Source organism: Cyrtonyx montezumae, unplaced genomic scaffold (genome assembly GCF_038088225.1).
Source record: "Cyrtonyx montezumae isolate F1298 unplaced genomic scaffold, pur_monq_1.0 scaffold_26, whole genome shotgun sequence".
In the NCBI taxonomy this organism is placed as follows: domain Eukaryota; kingdom Metazoa; phylum Chordata; class Aves; order Galliformes; family Odontophoridae; genus Cyrtonyx; species Cyrtonyx montezumae.
In genome coordinates this window covers 1,420,721-1,438,062 of record NW_027072003.1, presented here as the reverse complement: position 1 = coordinate 1,438,062, position 17,342 = coordinate 1,420,721, and the positions used below count along the sequence as shown (strand labels likewise).

The 17,342-nt window shown below is 50.0% G+C and overlaps 1 long non-coding RNA gene across 2 annotated transcripts; it reads left to right on the top strand.

The window, feature by feature from the left end:
- Window positions 1-12,663: 12,663 nt before the first annotated feature.
- Window positions 12,664-16,775, top strand: LOC136050993 (uncharacterized). Of its 2 annotated transcripts, XR_010622446.1 has the most exons (4): window positions 12,664-12,771; window positions 14,214-14,451; window positions 14,692-14,806; window positions 16,534-16,775. It is a non-coding gene; the product is annotated as an uncharacterized LOC136050993 (long non-coding RNA). The 2 variants fall into 2 exon arrangements; XR_010622445.1 differs by lacking the exon at window positions 16,534-16,775 and having other exon boundaries at window positions 14,692-15,505.
- The last annotated feature ends 567 nt before the right edge of the window (window positions 16,776-17,342 follow it).

Here is a 17,342-nt window from a genome sequence, read left to right as displayed (position 1 = left end):
CAGACCCATTGCCTTCAAGGAAACTACCTCCATCCATACCTGTGGGATCCCCTGTCCATCCAGCTTTCAGTTCTCATAGTCACGCTAAAGCTCAACATGAACTACCTCTAAGTTCAAGGTAGGAGCAAAAGTCTGGTTTCTACTTCTGCGTTTCTGTCCTTGTGTTTCATTTCATCAGTACAAGTTAGGGGATGACCTTCTGGAAAGGAGCTCTGCAGAGAAGGACTTGGGTGATCTGGTGCACAACAGGTTGGCCTCGAGCCAGCAGTGTGCCCTGGTGGCCAAGAAGGCCAACGGTATCCTGGGGTGCATTCAAAAGAGTGTGGCCAGCAGGTTGAGGGAGGTGATCCTCCCCCTCTGCTCTGCCCTGATGAGGCCTCACTTAAGACTACTGTGTCCAGTTCTGGGCTTCCCAGTTTGGAGACAACAGGGATCTCCTTGAAGGAGTGTGGTAGAGGGCCTCAAAGATCATTAAAGGGCATAGAGCATCTCCCATATAAGGAAGGGCTGAGTAGCTTGGGTCTGTTCAGCCTAGGGGAGACTGAGTGGGGATCTGATATATGTTTATAAATATCTAAAGGAGGACAGAAGGTAAATGGATGAGGCCAGGCTCTTCTTTGGTGGTGTGTAGTGATAGGACAAGGAGTAATGGCCTAAAACTTGTACAAAGGAAGTACACATGCACTAACATGTGGGAGAACTTCTTTCTGGTAAGAGCGCAGGAACAGGCTGCCCAAGGAGGGTGTGGAGTCTCCTATAGAGATATTCAAGACCAGTCTGGATGTCTACTAGTGCAAGCTGTTGTAGGGAACCTGCTTTAGCAGGGGGGGTTGGACTTGGTGATCTCTTGAGGTCCCTTCCAACCCCCATGGTTCTGTGATTCTGTGAGTCAAGCACGACAGGTTTTCATAGAACTCCCCAGTAAGCTGCCTTTAATTGTCCATGGGAGCTGGAGAGCCGGGCAGGTATCACTAGAGCCAGTTCAACCTGTGTAAATTGGCAGTGTCCCCCAGACTCACTGGAGCAGCTCCAGTTTACACCACTGAGGATCTGACTTGGAATTTCATAAATATCCCTTCTTTTTCTTGGCAGTGAAATAATCTATAGAGTAGTTCCAAAAAATTAGAAGAAGTTGTTGGCAGATGTGTCTATTAGTTTGAGCTCAAGATTTTTTGGCTTTTCTGAGATTTGAGCTCAGTCACTGGGTAGCGTGGAGGCTTCCTTACTGTCCACAGTAGCTTTACCTTTGACTGTGCAGTCAACTGAGCTGTCTCCCAGGGAAAGCACTTTGTTTCCCTTGGTTGATTGTAGAGAGCCACAGGAGAGCCTCATAGGAGAGACACTGGAAGTAGATAATAGGAGGAATTCTGTTCAAAAACTACCCACTATCTCACTGACAAACAACTCTGGTGAGTCCAGGAAAAGCCTTCTGAAGTCATGTACCTTGGCTCCAACTTTTGACAGAGGTGTGTGTGGCCTATGGAACATAAGCAGTAGGTGATGTCTCACTCTGTGTTTTTGTAACATGGAAAACAGTGCATTTCTCAATGGCAGGTTCCGATGGAAAACGTTCTCAGCCTTCTGGGAGTAAAATTCCTCCGCAGGGCAGGAGGTGCTCTGCCTTTGGAAGGCCTGCAAAGTCAGACCTGTCATTGCAATGGAAGGAGATTGGGGTTGGCGCCTCCGTGGGTGTGAGTGTAAACATCCAGCCGGGTGTGCCAACCAGAACGTGCCCTGGCTTTGTTATTCCCAGCGCCCAGCTCCACTTCAACTTTCTCCTGAGTGATTATTGACGTGCTTGCAGTTCCGGGGGACGTGGAAATGGGTTTGTTTACTCAAATTTGGCAACAGTGAGCTGTCAGCCCTGTGAGGCACCGGAGTACTTCCTTGAAGTCAGGAGTTGCAGTTCAGCAACTTTGCAGAGCCTGCGTTTTGGACAGAAAAATGAGATCTCAATTGGTGTAACTCATCTCAACTGTCCGCGTGTTTCTTCCAGCTGATCCTCCCGTAGCTGTCACCAGCCTGCGCTCAAACTCACCCGTGCCAGCACAAATCGAGGCAAAAGGTTGTATAAATTCCTGTTTGGAGCTGAAAATGCCTGGATTTTTTAATTTGGTCCTGGGATTTGTTCAGGAAAAACGTCAAAGCCTTCTGCTTCGTTATTTGTGCTGAACTAAAAATAACTTTGGGGGCCCCACCTTCAGTGAATGCACTCCCTTGAAAACAGAGCAGTATGCAAATTCCCATGTGCTCGTTCTTTCTAGATTTCTGGCAGCCAGAAACAAAAGTCATCAGAACCTAGAAAAACTATTAGCCTTTGTGGTGTCCCCTCCTGTGTAGAAATCAGTGGGCCTATTGGAAACCAGCAAGTGGCAGCTCCAGCACACAGAAGAAGGACTTGCATTATTCTCAGCTCCACATCCCCAGTCCCTCAGTAGGAGCTGGCAATGCAGTACCAACACTGTCCATGCCTTAAAACCAGAGCTGCCCTGTCTTTTTTGCCTAATAGTTGTGTGAACAAAGAGTCTGGGCAGCACCTTGAGAGCTCGTCTGTCTGCTTACCGGGCAGATTTCCACACTGGCAGACAGAATGATGCTCTTGCTCTCCAGATCCTTCATCTGTTGGCACACATATCCTTGGGAACTGCAGCATGTTTTGGTCCAAGAAGTGCAACGTGTTCTCCCCATCAGATCTCTGTGATGACCTGGAATAGATTTTTGGTGGGCTGTCCAGATAATACCAGAGACAATTGCTGATGGGATTTCTGTCAGTACTAACTTCACAAGTTTTGTTAAGTGAAGCATTTCTCCTAAAGTAGCTTCACTTCTCCTTTCTGGTGAGATGGTCCTATCACCCTCAGATACTCAGTGGTTTTCAGGTTGGATAAATGGCCATTTTTCCAGAAACACACTGGACTTCTGTAGTCTGGTTTATTGTTATTATTCGTTTTAAGCATTTAACAAAAGCCCTGGAGATTTGAGCAAAAAATAGAATAAGAGAACAGAAGTTATATCATAATTTCTCTTAAGGGCAGGGAAATGATTTCCCAGCTTGCTCTACTCCTTCACAGACCCAGGAAGGTTTTATGGGCTGAAATAGTCTCTCAGGAGGTGCTTGAGAGGAGAAGGGAGACCACAACACCACGGCCGCGTTTCCATTGGGGTGAGCCAACAGTGGCACGGCTGGGGATAGCTGAGTGCTGTCCCGTGGACGTGCTGGCTGACCCAGCCTGGGGCAGGGCTCTTACATCAGCGTCAGGGAGCTGACACCTGGCCCCTCTCTGTGGTGACCATTCCTGGTGACCGACTGCATCTTGATTTCGTATTTTGATTTTACAGGCCCTGCACAATAATCACCTCTTAATTCACCCTCCCTCCCTCCCACCCTCCCTCCTCTCTTCTCTCTCTGCTGAGGAACAGCAGACGGGAGATTTCATGTGCCATAAATATTTAGATTGTGCCTGTGTGTTTATAACACTTGCCGAGAGTGTAACTGGAGCAGCTCACACTCAGCAGCAACACCTGATGCTAGGAAAGTTTTCCATCACCTCATATGGACCAAGCGGAGCAGAACATGCACGGGGGACCAGTAGCTGCGTTGTCCCCCTGCCACGTTGGTGAACAATATTAACAATAACAATATGAACGTGCTTTCGTGTCCCTGAGCAGCTGCTGCTCTAAAGGGTGCTGGAAAAAAAGCTGTGGCTGCAATGGAATTGGACATTCTTGCAGCATTGCCCTGACTGTACAGCACGGGGGAAACGTGTCTCCAATAGGACCTTCAGGTTCCAGACCACACGTGTTACGGGACATCCATAGTGCTTTAATGGATCTCAGCCTCTCCTGTGCAGCTTGAGTGTCTCAGTTAAGCATGGCACACTTGCATTTAGTCCAGCTGAGGTCCGGGCCCCTTTCCACACAGCTCCTGAGGCGGGCCAGGCAGCGCTGGCAGCTCTCCGTGCTCCATCCTGCTGAGCAGAGCTCTGCCGGCCGTGGCCCCGCAGCCTGGCTGGCTCACAGCAGCGGTCAGCCCTGCGCTTTGCAAGGCATCGGCTCTCTTAAGTGTTATGGAACTTTTTTGTGCTTTAATAAATGTGTTTTTGCTAATGTTTCTTTAGGGGAAAATATTTTTCTTTTGTTTCTGTGCGTAACCTCTTCAGGACTTTCTGGAGAAGTGAAGCCAACGGCACTAGCTTTGGCTCCTTTTCTTGCCTGTCCTCTGCTTTTTTTTTCTCTCTCTCTTTTTTTGGAGAGGAAATAAATCTCTGTTTTTCGTCCCTTCCCTTGCTCCTATTCCACTTACCTGCTGGGTTTTCTCTTCTGTGGCTTTGGAAACTGCAGTAATGACTCACTCACCAACTTAGGAGGGATTTTCCTCTCCAGGCAGGCGATTTGTTGCTTGTCTACTGTGTGCATTACTCAAAGCTTTTTCCTGGAGGCTTTAATACTTGCCATGGTCAGAGGTAAGACACTACAGTGGATGGATTGCAGGCTGCGTCCAGATTGCTTGGGTTCTTTAAAGATGGGTCTTTACTACCAATGGCAAATTTAGAATTTGATGCAACGAGGATTGGAATTATGAAGGAAAAACTAGAAAGAGAGACAACCCTTCCTCATCTTGTTTTAGAATCAGTGGATGGAAAGGAAACATAAACTCAATTTTATGTGTATTATAAGGCACCTATAAAGAGAGTCATATGAACTGAGATTCTTGGCTCTGTTGCTCTAATGATACCTATGGAACAATATGTGAAATCTATTACACTATTCTGGATATATGTGTATATATATATTTATATATATGTACAGAGAATGAGAGAGAGAGACGAAATATGGGGCCTTTATTTTTATTGGCTTCTGCAAAGAATAAATTACACAGTGAGGGCAAGGTTAAATTATTGTAAATGTCTGTATGAAAGGCATCACTTAATTATTAACAGTCTGCTACAAATAAAAGGTACATATGCTAAAATGGGCTGACCTGCTGGATTGTGGGTTTTTGTTTAAAATTGTTGGTGAGGCCCACAGCTGACTTGTTCTCTGTCAGGCAGGCTGGAAAAAGAGGCAGGGTAAGATTTCATTGCAGAGTGGCTTATATCCCTCTCCACCAGATGTCAAGTGAATGGCTAGAAAATGGTAAGGGGAAGGTGGGGGCTTTCTGAAAGCAGGGAGAAAGCGCTGAGGAGTACAGGACGTGTGAAAACACCTGGGTGGATGTGGAAAGAGGGAAAGTCCAAGCTCAAGGCTAGTATTGCTCTCTCTTAGGACTTATCCTTTGTGCGTAAGTCCACAAAGGATACGAGTTCCTTTTACCCCAGTTGGGAAAAGTTTTGAGCCCTTCAAAGAGCAAGTGAGCCCCCGTGCCCTGCAGACCTGCTGTGCTTGTTGCCAGGGTTGCAGACTGCAGGAGATGAGCACTGAACCCTGGTGCAGTCTGTGTGCAGAAGGAGAGATGAGACGCTGGGCCGCGCTGTCTCAACTCATGTCTTCATTGCTGAAGGCTCACGAGTTGGCTGCCGGCGGTGGAGGTTGCTGTGGTTGGAGTAGCCCAACAAGAGGACTAAGGCTGATGCTGATGCATCACTGACACTTGCTGGAGCTGGCCATGCCTCTGGAGAACCGTACTAGGACTGTTGGCCCCAACTTCCTGACTCTCTCAGTTCCTGTGTTAATAGGAGAGGGAGGGTGAGACCTTCAGGGCCCTTGGGCAGTATTTGTGTTTGGATACCTACAGTACTGCTTTTCTCTTAGCTTTTATCTCAGCAGTATCTCTGTGCACAAACAGCAGAGCCATCTCTCCTCCCATCCATAGCCCACACTGACTCAGGTCCAAGAGAATCCTGTCAAATACAGCCCAAATGCATGAGCAAGGCATCTTCCTATTTGCAGCCACCAAATTTGCAGAGCTTTTCAATCCTGGCCCCTGGAGGCAAAAAGCAAAGAGAAAACCATCCCAGGATGAGATTTCCAAAGGGAAACTTGGAGGCTTCGACAGGTTGGGGAAAAAAAAAAAAGTAAAAATCCACCAGTCTATATGAATGAAAGCACCAAGTGGAAAGCTCTCCCTTTCACTCCCTTGCAAAATTAAAACTGCTTTTGGCAAATAGGAGACGTCTCTGTGATTTCACATTCAGCTCCAAGGCCAGACGGAGTCCCTCGGCGCTGGGCTGACCTGCCTGCGGCCGGTCGGGGATTCCCACCCCTGCTCCAGGCTGTCCTGCTGGAGCTGGGACATCACCTCCTGGGGAGAGCCATCCAGTCTGGCTGTAAGGACCCCAACAAGTGGGGAATATTCTGCCTCTCCCCACCTCGGTAAGTTCTTCCAAGGGCTAGATGTGCCAACACCATTTGCTCATACGGAAAAGCAGGATGACTAAGAAAACATTCAGTGTGAGCTGAGTCCTGATGGGTTTTAATGCTATTTGGCACCTGAGGGGAAGGGAAGAAAAGGAGGAGCATAAACCATCACTATCCGATGGTGCCTGTACCCATCTGTAAGTGCACCACAAAGCCTCCCTGCCCTTGTCTTTAGTCAGCATTTAGATTTGCTAAAGCCACATCATCAGTTACTATACTGTGCTTTCCATCTTCTGCACCAGTAAGCCATGTTCCCAAAACATCCGTCTTTTCTTCCGTACAGCTTCCCATCAGTGGCTGCATCTCTGCTGGAGCACACATGAAGGCTGCTCAGCATTAGCTGTTCTTGTTTCCAGGCTGTTTAGAAGATGCTGGAGAAGTTGCTCCAGAAAAGTTGGATTTTTGGTGCATTTTCTCATCATGTCACTCTTCGCTTCCTCAAGAAGGTTTGCACACACGAGCCTTGAGTGCCTCGGGGAAATGCAAGTGTAGGTGAGAATTGGGTGGGATCAGTGACAGGGGGAGACTGTTCTGCGTGCTTTGTTAGGTGCTTCGTTAGGCTCTATCTCATTTACCCCTCTATGTTCCCTGAAGGCCTTTGATGGCACTGTGAGCATGAAAACACTTAACCCACTTCTCCTTTTTTTTTCTTTTTTTGGTCAAATATGAAAGAAGAGCAGAGCGCTTCCACTCCAGTTCCAGACAGGAATAGAAATCCTCACTGAGAAAACCTGACTCCACAGGAGGCATGTCTCAGAACAAGGGGAAAAGCGTGTCATGGCCATGCAAGCCAACAGTAGCACAGCCTGCTACAGACCCCATGGGCTGCTGAGAATCTCTATCATTCACATCTTATGAACTGGTTTGGCGCATCTCCAGAGGACATTGGCAGCTGTTCAAGGCCTCGCAAGGTGCTGAACACGCTCAAGTTCCTATTGTATCCAACATGTGCAGGGATTACCCGACTCGCCTGCGTGAGTGGGATTGGGATTTGCCTGGGCCCGTGTGTATCAATGGCGAAGGGTTTGTAGGATGGTTTTCATGCAGCTGCATCTCCAAGCACAACGGCTCCGTGTGGACTGCGGCTGCCACTTGTCACTGCAGCAGGACGGCTGCAGGTAGGGCTGTGGGCTGAGGGTTACATGGGCACGTGTGGGGCCCCGTTGTGGGGGTGTGACAGGACATGTAGGGCAGCTGGTGGGTGGGAGGCAGTGCTGGCTGTGGCTGCAGAGGGCCGCTGGCTGTTGGTGTGAGCTGCGCACTATGTCAGAGGGCGCGTGGTGTTTGGTGGGGGATGTAGATGGATGGGAAGGAGCAGCAGAACTGAGCTGGGGGTGGGCAGTGAGACGAGCTGAGGGCAGGGGGATTTTTTCTGAGGGGTGAGAGTGGAGCAGGGAGTGGGAGCACGGTGTGGGATGAGCACTGGTCCACGAGCGTGCTCCGAGCACGTGTGTTCACACACGCCGTTCTCACAGTTGGTCCTGAAAGGAGCTGCGAGGGGGGATAAAATGTCATGGTAGCAGCCAGTGGCTATAAAATCCGGGGTCTAAACGAAAAGGAAAAAGTGACAAGGGGAAAAGCAAGGTCGGCCCCACCTTGCAGGGTCTGCTCTGGAATGTGTTTGCACTCCAGGGTGTGCAGTGCCTGAGAGTGCGTTAGCAGCAGTGTTGAGTTAGTAATATGAACCCTATACAAATACCTCCGGGGCAGACAGGTCCATTTCAGGCTGTGTTTATTTAATAAAGAGCCAGTGAAGTAACTGCAATTTCATTGTCAATTTACTAATGCGTTACAGTTATGTTTCTTAACCTCATTGTTTGGGCTCAGGAGCTTGCAGTGCCCGGCCAAAACTTTCCTTTTTTCTCTCCCTTATCCCCCCCCCCAAAGTGTAAAACACATTTTATTATGACTAGAATGTCTTCTATTTATCAAAAGCTGGGATTAAAACCCTCAACTCCCCCCTTCCACGCACACATCCAACTTGGCAGCAGGTTGGTTTATTAACGTCCTGAAAGCCTCACTCGTTCACTCGCCTTTTTTTCTATGTTTTTCTTTTTTTCAAGAGAAGAAAAAAACCACATGCAGCCGCGCACACTCACGCCTGTTCACACACATATATTTTTAAAGTTCATCTGGGAAGAGTACAATGGAAACTGTGGCTGGAATGAGATCGAGCCGTGCGTCTTTGTGGTCTGGGAAGTCTGACTTCGGCCTCCTACTCTTTTGGATGGAAATCTGGGTTTCAAACACGCTCACACGTTCTCAATAAAAAAAATAAAAATAAAGCAAGCAAGCAAGCAACCCCTCCCCAGTGCTGAACTGGAAAGAGAAATAAGCTTTTGGATAAGGGTTGGGGAGTGGCTGCTGTGTGGTTTGGGCTCAGACCTCAGCAGCTCCTGGGCTGCAGTGGGGGGAGGCTCGTGCCCAGCTGGGTTTGGTAGATGCCCTGGTCCCATCCGGCCTTATTTCCCCGCAAGGGAGGACTTCCAACCTCTCAAAGCTGTTACAAGAGCCCTGGACCATTAGGTCTGACTTCAGGATAAAGAAGCTTGTTATGGTTTTATGAATGCTACTTGCTTTCTTTCCACAGCAGCTCCCATTGCACGTTTTCATGGCCAGGCTGCAGGCAGGAAGGATCGAGGCCGCTGCCCGGAGCAGATGAGTGGGGCACTGCTGGAAGCACCATCACACCTCCAGGTGACCTCAGAGCAGATAACCACCCACGTGTTTGGAGACAGGAGGATGCTTTGTCACTGGAAAGAAACAAAGGGTTGGACCCTGTGGCCGTGGTTGGAGAACTCTGCCCCATGGGACAGGTGCCCCTTAGGGCAGTGCTCCGGGATCTCCCCGTCCCCATCCTGAGCACAGTTCTGCTGTGCCATGAGTTGGCAGAGTGAAGGTGGGAGGGGGAAGAGAGGGGATGCACTGCACTGGTGCTGTTGTAGATCCTGCCCGAGCAGTGCTCGTCCTCTGCTGTACTGAAATCCACATTGGCAGGAGCTGGATCATCCTGGGAGCAGCTGCACCCCTGGGTACATCTCGTGTCTGTGTGGTGGCACTCTGTAGGTGAGGCTCAGCCTGCCTGCTCTCCAGCCATTCACTGACCCAGAGCAGCAGCTCAGACTTGGTGTTTTGAGTCTCAGCCCGGGATGCTCTACATCTAGCTCACTAAGTGAAACGCTCCCGGTGCAGGCAGCTCTGCGGCAGCTCCTCGGCTGTTAGCACGGCGTTTATCCCCTGCTCCCGCTCTCGGGGCAGCATTTTAGCGCGGGGCTTTCCCCGCAGTTCGCTTTGAACCTCTCTGAAGGCTCCGCAGGCAGCTGGAGCGCCCTGCCCTGCCCTAACCTCTGCCGTGACCTCGCAGAACCGCGCTGTCTGCTCCGTGAAAGGATTTGATTCAGCCCTTCATGCCCGATCAGCAGCCAGGCCCCCGCACAACACAAGCTACCGGTCGTGACAAATTACATGGGCTGGCTTCAGGGGGGGCTGAGCGCCGACCCCATTGCCAGGAGCCCTGAGCTGCACCCCGGGCCGGGGGGGCCCCACGCCCACCGCCCGCGGATGGCCGGCCTTGTTCTGCAATTAGGAGGAAGATTTCCGCTAATCTCCCTCTAAAATGAGGGTCTAATTCCTCGAGCAGAAACTTGTCAGCTGCTTGTTAACAGCCTCTCGGACCGCGCTCACGTGGCCTTCATTATTTTTAGGAGCGTTTTCAGTTGTGCCTTTTTAGTTTGGAACAGAAGCGTCAGCTTCGCCTGGTGTCTGCCCGTGCTAATAACGCTGCTTAAACCAGAGGGCTCGGGGAAGGAATACGGCAGTGAGGAGGGGGACGTTTAATATTGAATTTTTTTTTAATGTGGAAACTTTTAGACACAATCCCGGCCCTGTGTTTAAGTCATTAAAACATCTTTAAGCATTTTCTGGTTTTAGTTTTCTTAGCAGCGGTCCTTTTCCTGGAATGTATTTTATTTTTCTTTTTAAGTTGCTGAAAAAAAAAAAAAAAAAGCCCCTCACATTTCGAGGCGATTTTTAAGGGGGAGAGGAGAGGGAGGGCTCAGGGAGGTGGGGAGATGAGGAAAGTGAGAGAACAGGGCCCTTTCTGTGTTTTATTTCTAATCCGCAGGAATCCATTTTAGCCTTTTATGGCTGTTGCACTTGCTGACAGGATTTACATTCTCCGTATGTTATCTGAAACATCACAATCTGTGGCTGTGGGATTGTTTCATGCCTGGGTTAAAAACACGCCAGCGCTTCTGGGAGGCTGCGGGGAGCGGGGGAAAGAGAAAGCATTGCAAAAAGGGAGAGAAGGGGAAAGAAAGAGCCGAGCACTTTGCAGGGGCTGCTGCTGGCAGAGTTCATGCCCCAGACAAACTGATGGTTAAGAGAAGCACGGAGGGTATTACGATCCCTTTGATTCCAGTGATGTTGCAGCACAGTTCTGGTCCAGGAAAGCGGCTGCAGGAAAATAAACCAACAACGCTCTTGTGACTCTGCAAAGCCCTCTGTGATGGTGTCTTTGGAGCCGAAGTACAGGGGACACCATCACAGCTTCGTGGGACATGGGGCCATGCCGGGTTGGTGCCCGGATGCAGAAATTTCCTTCAGGTGCTCCCTGAGTGTATCTTCATTTTTAAGGGCCTCTTTGGAAGAAACCGAAGCTGCTGCCATTAAAATGCTGACTTTGTCAGGCGTTGGTTGAGAAAAGAGTGAGCAGTGAGAACGCTGAGGTGGACTGATGGCTGGGCTTCATGTCCTTAGTGGTCTTTTCCAACCTTAACGATTCTAAGATCCTGTAACATAATGCTGTTTTCCAATAGCTGCAAATATTGTTGTGCCTATCAGGGGGAACCGTGAAAGGACACCGGTTTTCCGTTGCCATCATCCCATATGATGAGCAGAGCCCAGGCTCCCAGAAGTCACAGATCTCATTTTAGTGTCCGGGCTGCTCTCCTTTGGCTGTTCTGGGTCTGCAGCTCTCTCTGTTGCTCTCCACTCAGTCGGTGGATGTGTCTCTGAATGCACAAGAAGGTGCCATTCTACATAGTTGGTTTTCTGATCATGACCAGACTCTAAGCTCTTAAGGTAGAGACTTCAGTTTTTTAATAACTCACGGGAGAACCCAGGGAAAATGTAAGTTTTATGGAGTCTAGAGAATATTTTTAAAGGATTTAGATGTCTGGAAAAAGTGTCTTAGGAGGTTTAACTGCTTTTCAGTGGAAAAAAATACATTAACAAATATTCTTGTTTCTTTGTTAGTCCGTTCCGGAGCAGAGCAGCAGCCACATGCTCTGAGGTCTGGGATCAGGAGGCCGTGGGCCGTCTCCAAACCGGTGCCAGGCAGCACAGCACCGCGTGTCGTGCCGGGTGAGTGTTCCACAATCACTTGAGCTTTGAGAGGTTATTATTTTGGGGGTGGCCTCAAACTCCCTGGACTGTAAGAAGCTCCATGTTTGAGAATCGGCGATATAATTATCTCAGATCCCAACCCAAACAAAGGGGGATTCAGGCTCGCTAGTCTCCCGCTTCCAGCCCCCGCTGTGCTCCGTGCTGTTTATCCAGGTCCTGCAGCCCAGGACACATCAGTGGTGTTTCATTGCTGCTCATCGGCCGGCACATCTTGCAGAAGCAGGAGGGGATGCCAGGTTGGTTGTGGTGTCTGTGCTCTGATCCTAGAGCAGATCTCTGCACGCCCATCGCAGAGCACGCCTGGTGCATGCTGCATCCAGGAGGCAGCTTGTGCTTCGTGGCATGTGCCTGCAGGGCCATGTGCATGCTGCCCCACATGAGAATTGTGCTTGGGCCATGCTTGCATGGATACGTGCTGCCAGCATCATGCACATCCCTTCCTTATGGCTTGCTCTGGAGCTCAGCTTTGGTCTCGCTGCACCTCTGCAAAAACGGCTGTGCCCAGGCATGGAGGGGTTACTGCATCCCCCAGCAGAGCCCCACAGCGCTGCCACACACAGCCCTGCCCCACAGTGGACCCCCACGGAAGAGCCTCTGCCCCACCAGCCTCTGTCTCCCTTTGGCCAGAGGGAGTCAGGTTACGCTCCCCATCCCTGCGAGTGAAAGAACCCACCTGTGTCTGCGGGGCCTGTTTGGGATTCCTGGGAAACTTTAACCTCTATTAATACCACTAAATTATTTCTTCATATGGCAAAGTACTTATGTAAACCGATCCCCTCCCGCCTTCCCCTCCTGGCTCGGAGGAGGCAGCGCTCGCTCAGATGGATCTACCTGCTCTCGGGGGGCTCTCAAACCCTCCACATTCCTCTGCGGCACTGCTTTTTGTTGCAGGAGGATGTGCGCTTGCTGGAAGCGAGCACGTGATGGGAAAGGGGAGAGAGAAAGAAGAAGGATGGGAGGATTGAGATCACCAAAGTAATTGGCTCGGGGCCTCTGGAGCAGCAGCAGGTTGGGGCATACGTTCGTCTGTCTCTCCATGAAGTTGTATCGAGCCCATGTCTGCTTGGACTTCCCCAGAGCTGGAGTAAATTAGGAGTAGGCTCACTGGGGTCAAGTGGGCTTAGCTGTCATTTACACCAGCACCTCTTTATACGTTACACCAGCTTCCAGCACTGCCAGACTGGTGTGAAGGGACCTTCGTGGAAATGAGAACCAGGCCCTGGAGGCTGTTTTACCAGGGCAGCACCCAAAATCCCCAGCCATGAGCATTCAGATCATGGGACTACCCTTCAATAATGCAGATTTAAACCTTTTTTTTTTTCATCCTGTGGCTTCTGTCCTTGACTGCAAAGCCTAAAAATGTTCTTTTTTAAAATTTGAACCAATGAATGAATGATGAAATGTGTCATGAAATCACGGGACTCCAGCAGATGGGGCTCAAAGAAAGGAATGCCAAAAAAGCAGCAAACTGATGGTGCTGCTGGTTGCCACTCAGGGCAGGATCACACCTTTCCCATGGGCAGGACATCTCATTGCATTTTGCCTTTCTCCTGGCTGCCACCTGGGTGACACTTCTTGGTTTCCAGACACCTACAGTCCAGCTGAAGCTGTCATGCAGACAGTCCTGAGACCCAAAAATGGGTCCTGGCCCCACTGCAGGGCAGCCAGAGTTGGCTTTCAACTTGGTGGAAGCCCACAGCCACAAGTAGTGTAGTGCCTCACAAACAGCACTGGCTTTTCAAACCCAAGAGCAGAAGAAGATGGAAAAATGAGTGAAAAAATGGGCAAGGTTTTAACCCTGTGCTCTCCCAACAGGTGTTTTCTTTGGCTTCGTTCTACAACCAGAGCTGAGATTTGAAATTCCACCCAAACTTGGAAATTCAGAACCCATTCTCCACCTTGCAATCCCTCGTCGTGCAAAGCAGAGGAGAAGAGACTCGCAGAACCTTTTGACCTGAGGTCTGCAGCAGGCCAGCAGTCAGCTTTGGGCAGCTCACAGTCAGTCTGAGAAGAGAACTTCAGTGCCTCCATAATTCAGCTGTGCAGAGCTCCTCACTGAGTTACCCTTGTGTAAGACATCCAATGCGGTCCGTGTTAAGAGTCACTCCAGAATGAAGGCTTTTCTTAGCCTCCACAGTGTGTGGTCGCATGTGGTAATGTGAAATTAGTGCGAGAATATGGGACTTTAGGAAAGCCAGCTGTGTTATCGGGGCTTGGCCTGCTGCTTGGCTTCAGCCCCAAGAAAGAGTTCATTGCCAGCATCCGCAGGCTTGAGTACAACAGGGGAAGTCTGATCCCTGTGCTGTGTTTCAGCAATACAACAAGCCGGATGGACGCTTTTGTTTCAGTTTATATGCCCTGTTTCAAGTGAATGAAAAAGGTCACTTCGAACCTCTCTGCCTTCTGCATGTTATTTCTTTAAGTCTGGCTGAATCTGTGTTCCCACATAGCTCCACCTCCTACCAAGAACAGTGCGGCCAGTGGAAAGGAAGGATGCTGAGAACGATCCCTGCATTATCCAGGTGCCAAATCAGTGCATCTCACCCTGCCCTGGTCCAGGCATGGAGGGCAGAACATTGCCTGGAGCAAGGTGGAGAAAACTGAGGGATGTCCTACAGGTGGGGAAGGAACACCAACAAGGTCCAAGGGACTGCAGTGTCCCTGCAGCTCCACCTGCGACTGCCATGGGTGAGTATGGGCTGCAGCGACCACCCTGGGCACCGTGAGCTGCTCTGGGACTGCAGCTTTGAGATCAGGGCTTTCTGGAATGGGTATTTACCCAACACAGGGCATCGGGTTAAGTCTGGACAAATGGAGACGCTGGAATTACTGAGTAAAATGTCCTGGCCTGTCTTCTGCAGGAGGTCATCGAGATGATCTGTTTGTCCCTCCTGGCCTTTAAATCTACTAATCTATTTTCCCTTCCAGGAAATATAACTACGTTCTGAGAACAACAGCCCCTGAGGAAGGAAAAAAGGATAAGGAAAGAAAGAACGCCGTTGAAAAACAACAGCAAAGAAAAAAAACTATAAAATAAACTAAGGTACAAGATGCAATTAACAATGCACAAACAGCAGAGCCCGGAATGTAAATTGTATTTAAATAGGGCTGTGAAGAATGTTTCAGGCCCCTAAATGGCTTCTCTCTCCTGCTGCCTTGAACCTCCAATCAAGCCCTGCCTGGGAGTAATTTGGTGCTGGAAATTGTTGCCACACGAACAGCTGAAGGCTGGCAGGGTCACCGGCCCCCCGAGTCACACCCTGTCATTTTAGATTAAGATATGCAAAGGCGACACGGCTGCGAACTTTCCCTTTGCTGCTGTGGCTGCGTCCGTCCCCTCAGCTGTAATGAGAGGAAGGCGTAATTGGAGTCAACTGCTTGATTATGATAATTGCTACTGTCTGGGGGAAGAAACATTTGAGTCCCGGAGCTTGATCCACGCTGCACCTTTAGGGTGATTGCTGTCTGTCTGCTGGCAGATGGGCCCTGCAGAGAGCATCCCTTGGCCCCGCGCCGGCCCTTGACCCCAACCCGACCACTTGTTGGCTCCCGGTCCCGCAGGGTCACGGGGCGTTGGGCTGCTCTGCCTCCCACCACAGCATCGCTCCTGAAGGATTTATCCCCTCCGAGGGAAAGGGCCTTTTGGAAATTTATCCCCAGCTCTTCACAGCAGCACAAGTGGGAGATGAGGCGCCGTATATTTTCCACCGGGATATTTATCGCTTTCATTGTATGTCGCAGCAATGAGGTGTGGGAAATGCCTCCTGGAAGCTCAGCAGTCAGCACGTCAGCAGGGATGGTCCTGGGTCAGGGCAGGGGATGGTCCTGGCTCAGCATGGGGATGGCAGTGAGGAGATGTGCGTGTGGTGCTCAGAGCATCCAGCACAACCCAGGGCCACCTTCTCCCACCGACTCTGTCTCTTTGCACTGGTGCTGGTAACCTGCCCATCAGTGGTGTGAGTGCAGAGCCACGTAAAGCCCACATATGTAATTAAGGTGGCAAGAGGCATATTGTTAATTTATGTCTATTATTTGTTAATATCAAGCCTTGAGCGCACAGCTCAGCTCTAGCTGTGAAGCAATAAGCACAGCCTGAGTGACAGTAGTAGCCAGCAAAGTATTTGGGTAGTTATTTCTGCCATATCTTAAAATTTTAACAAGATTTTCTTCTTTTAAACATTCACATTCCAGAGCATGGAGGGAAAGCACTGCCTGCATGAAGGGAGCGGTGTGAAAAACACTGAGAATGGAGCAGGGCTGCAGGTGATGGGGTGTGTTTGCTTCTGAGCAGTGCCTCTGTAACAGCCAGGGGTGTGGGTCAGGGCTGCAGCGTGGTCGTACACAGGGATGGTGGGTAGGGGAGGCATGGGCAGCAAGCTCTTGTTCTGCCACGTTTAGAAAGTGAGCTCGTTTGAGTGGGTGTCATTTCCCTCTTTGTTACTAAGAGGTGCCTTCCCGAGGGGTCCTGGTGGGCTGTGTTAGCAAAGGGATCACAGTGAGCACGGAGGGATGGGGGCCCAGCACCTGGGTCAGACACAGACGGGTCCCCGGGCGGTTTGATAAGAGAGGAGGATGTTTAATCTGCTTTCCAGGGTAGATTAAGAACCCACGTAGACTGTAGCTATGCAACAGCGTGTCTGACAGCGCAGGGCTCTGAGCAAAGGTGTAGCTGTTGTGATAAAGCAACTGCCTGCATTTCATTAACAAAACTGTGTGCCAAAGTGCCATTAAGTGACAGAGGGCTCTAAATAACCCTGTGAGTGCTTGCAGGAGGTGTGTGAGTCAGGAGGAGACCACTGCAGCTGCACCCGTGTGCCCATGCCCTAAGGGCACAGAGAGAATCCTGAGAGGTCTCATGCCCACCCTGACCTGCAGCTCAGACCACTTTTCTGCTTAGTGCAGAAGTAATCAGGCCACTGTGGAGCAGGTGTGTTAACTTAAACGTGCAGGAGAAGAGCGTTTGCTGTGAACACAGCTCGTATCTGTGCAGATAGCACTGGCAGGAGCTCTGCCTGGCTTCCAGCCTGGCTGGAGGCTTGTGTGTACCTAGGAAATGCCTTGCCAGCTCCAACCTATTCATTCCAAGTCAGCCTTCAGTTAGAGCTCACACCCTTTCCTCCAGAAAAGATTCATGTGCTGTTACTCATTTACTACTATGGCCTTTTTTTGGCATTGCCCTGGGACGTGGGGCTGGCTGGCTGTGGGGGCAGGCAGCCCCAGCTGCTGCACGGAGGTGCCCCCGTGGCACTTAGTGCAATGATTGGGACCTCACAACTCAGGTCTGTGACACTATTGACTCTATTAATTTATGGGATAACTCGTCCTTTGGGAGAGTTCCTTCCTAATCTCCATTAGTTAGAGATTGCTTTATCCTTTGCAGCGAGGAATTTTCATCCATTTGCTCTGTAAGCTTTCTTAAAGTTCATCCGTGTGATTCTGGATGTCGTTTATTTCAATTTGTCTCTTCCTTTACTCTTTGTTCCAAACCCGTTGCACCTCGGCCTCAGCACTGTCCTGGGGAGTAAGCAGAGTCGGGTCTGCAGGTGAATTCTCCCTCCACCTATAAATACTGATTCTTT